The sequence below is a fragment of the Diabrotica virgifera genome, chromosome 3 (assembly GCF_917563875.1).
Source record: "Diabrotica virgifera virgifera chromosome 3, PGI_DIABVI_V3a".
In the NCBI taxonomy this organism is placed as follows: Eukaryota; Metazoa; Arthropoda; class Insecta; order Coleoptera; family Chrysomelidae; genus Diabrotica; species Diabrotica virgifera.
This window is the reverse complement of record NC_065445.1, coordinates 232432545-232436183: the sequence shown is the minus strand read 5'-3', so window position 1 is coordinate 232436183 and position 3639 is coordinate 232432545. Positions and strand designations below refer to the sequence as shown.

At 32.2% G+C, this 3639-nt stretch overlaps 1 long non-coding RNA gene across 1 annotated transcript; it reads left to right on the top strand.

Moving 5' to 3' along the window:
- Positions 1–855: 855 nt before the first annotated feature.
- LOC126881592 (uncharacterized) lies at positions 856–3248 on the top strand. Its single transcript, XR_007696924.1, has 3 exons — positions 856–1033; positions 1092–1286; positions 3069–3248. It is a non-coding gene; the product is annotated as an uncharacterized LOC126881592 (long non-coding RNA).
- Positions 3249–3639: the final 391 nt, after the last annotated feature.

Below are 3639 nucleotides of genomic sequence, written 5' to 3'. Positions count from 1 at the left end.
ATCCATAGCTTCTAGACAATGTGAAAACTGCCATTTGCTATTAAATTTATTGCTAATTTAGAAAAATTATATGCAATTGTCGTGGAAAAGCTTACCCTTTTAATGTGAGCCCTGTGCCTACATAGCGTAAAGCAACAATTAATCTGTAAAGAACAATATTGTTTAAATATAAATACATACTGTTAATTCAATCTTTGATTCATACCTGTTCGCACTGTTGATGCTTTCACTCATAGATGTATTTTTTCCCAATGTCTTCTTGTACACAATTTAGTTTTTATTAGGGCTTTCATTTCATGGAAAAAGTCCAGGTCTAGCCTACATTCTTTCTTTTCTATTTTTTCTGCCTGATATGCCCGAACAGTGGTAATAGGTGCCCTACTTAGTACTTGACAACAAAGTAAAGTCACAACTCCCTTCAGCACTCCTCACTCCAGCCTTTTCATTTCATTTTCAATTTTCATTGTGGATTAGATTAAGTTCAAACAAGTTAGACAACTCTTAATACAGAAAATTTGATCAAACTAGACTGATCGACAAGAATCTACAGGTCGAGCAAGTCTCGTAAATTTCACGATTGCGAGCCACGCTTCACGCAACCGTGTTTGCGTACTTGTGTTTCGAGTTGCGTGGTCGTGCGGAGTTATATTTACCAAATTTAAATATAATCGTTTTCAAAATTAAATCTATATCAATATGGCTACTGGGTGTAAAAGATAAATCTTATTCTATCTGTTCTTAATGAGTTTTAGATAATTTTAGTTGTATTTCTTTGTAATTTTGTGTTGTACAAAGATTAATTTAACATTTTCTCTGGAAGTATTAATTTAGAAAGATAATATGCTTCATTGGTGTTGTGTTTTGAAGTGTGAAATGCAAAGTAATTGTGATAAAGTCAAGATAAAGTTCACTTTTAAACTGAACTAAATAAGGTATCTGAGAGACAACAATGGTTAAATGCAATACAATGTACAGGTTTTACTAGCGAAATGAAAATTTTCCTGTCCTGTCTGCTGTAATCATTTTATATCTGGTAAGTTACAATTACAACAGTAACGATTTTTGAAGATGTTAACATTTTAATCTTATAGGAAAACCAGCCGACTTAATCGATAATAACAATCTCCAGATTGGGTTCCTTCAATAAATATGGTCTATAAACACAATGAAATAAGTTCCCCAAAATCTAAAATGGAGTGGTATCAAAGGCGAATTAAAGGGAAAAATATTCATATTGAAATTATTTATAAGGCACTGGACTGTCTTAAATTCTACAATAATACTAGGTGGGTAAATGATTTTAGACATTTTTCATTAAGAGTAGATTAAGATTAAGTAGATTTTCATTCAGTAGATTTAAGACTTGTTTACACGGGTAGAGTAATGATGCAAGTACTTGATAGAGTAACTCTACCTGTAAAAATGCTCAGCACAGTAGAATAGCTGGTAGAGTGTATAGTTGGAGTTAAAGTAGAGTGACTAGCAACCTATGGCAAAGTAACTACTCTATGACCACCACTACTGCCAAAATGTCTACTCGGCTGCACACTCTACCCATGGAACACGCTCAATTATGGCAGAATAGAGTAGGTAGGAGAGTACATGGGGGCGCTGTCATTCTGGCTGGAATTGTGTTTTGTGTAAATAGTGAAAATGAAGTTCACCGAAGATGAAACTTTAAAACTTGTAGAGCTATAATATGGCGAATACCAGTGTTTATGGAATTTAGGTAGTGTATACTACAGAAATAAAAGTTTGCAGTAAGCTGTGGAGGATGAAATCGTCGAAAGAATGGCAAAGGGGGCTTTGGAGTAAACGAGCTTAAGCAAAAAATTAAGAATTTAAGGTGCACTTATAATCAAGAGTGTTTAAAAATACAAAAATCGGTTTCACTATACTAGCATCAGTACTATACTTGTACTCTCCTCATGTGAATGGTATCAAGCCATTTTTGGTAGAGTACTACCACTACTCTACTCTCCTCAAAACTCTACCCATGTAAACAAGTCTTTAGAAACAGTGGAAAATGAGGTAGCTAGTAGAGTAGTAGTAGAGTAAAATATAGTGGTTTAGCAAATTACAATGTTTTAAGGTAATACAGTAGCGATAAACAGGTAGCCAAAACGTGTTCCAAGATTGTCACTGTAATTTTGAATATTTTTTCGAGGCATTTGGCACACGTATTCGTAAAATAATAAAGAATGGCGGTACAGAGCCCAATTTGAAAAATATATTAATATGTGGAAATTACTCTTTAATTATACAATATTTAAAAAACGAGCCTGTACCGCCATTAAGAAGAACAAAAAAATACACTTTCTTCAAATAAACTTTTTTATCCGATGCCTAGATTTTGTGTAATTTTGGAACTACTAATGAAATAAAAAATTTTAGTAGTTCCAAAATAACACAAAATCGGATAAAAAAGTTGTATTTGAAAAAAGTGTATTTTTTTGTTCTTCTTAATGGCGGTACAAGCTCGTTTTTTTATATTGTATTTAATTACAGAGTAATTTCCACATATTAATATATTTTTCAAATTGGGCTCTGTACCGCCATTCTTTATTATATTACGAATATGTGTGCCAAATATCTTGAAAAAATATTCAAAATTACAGCCGCAATCTTGGAACACATTTTCGCTACCTGTTGATTGATACTGTTTCCTCTTAAGATAGTTTTAATAGTTATTTATGATATAAGTATTAAAAGTACAATTTTAAGACGCGCATGTGAAAGTTAACTTGAAAAAATAGTTTTATTAATGTTTTGACTTCCACATCAGATGTCATTGTCAAAATACAAAATATTCATTATTATTAGGTTTGTTCTAGCAAACAGTCAAACTAGTCAAAAACCATCAGCAAACAGTTGGTCAGTAAAAGAACATAATACAGTCACCAGTGCGATCCCCTCTACTCGCGCTGGTCCACTATTCGCTGATGGTTTCAAACTGATGCTAGAACAAACCTATTATTATTATGCATATCATTATCTGTAAATAATATTTCTTCTGATTGTTAATTGTAAAGGATAGAAAAATTACCACTTATTTTATTTTTTTTTAGAATCAGCTGAGAGAAGTGGTCTACAAAAAACCAGGAAGGAAACGGAATGTGGCTACGAAAGGCAAAAGAAAGGTTTACAAAGCAAATGTGACACATTTTTTTGAAATATTTAGGAATATCAGTAAATTGCATTAAAAAAATGTATGAAAAGATTTTGTTCAATAAAAATGTTTATATTTATCAAGGATGTATTATTTGGTATGGCCACATATCGTCAGTGATGTAATAATACATCCTATCTGTTTTTTCATGAGTTTTGTAAGAGAGACTAAAAACTTGTCTTAGGGTCACCTCCTGTTTTCATATGATATTTTTTGACTTGTTTTGTAGTAAATTAAACTATCTATGAACTACAAAACAAGTCAAAACTTACATATGAACACAGGAGGTGACCTTAAAACATGTTTTTCCATCTCTCATACAAAACTCATGAAAAAACAGATAGGAGGTATTGTCACATCAGCAAGGATGTACAGTGATGAGTGCCCTAATAACCAGCAAAATATGGGCAACATATTTAGTTGTGAGATAAAAAGAAATGAAACTAGTCGAGCTGGGAAATTTAGCGAAA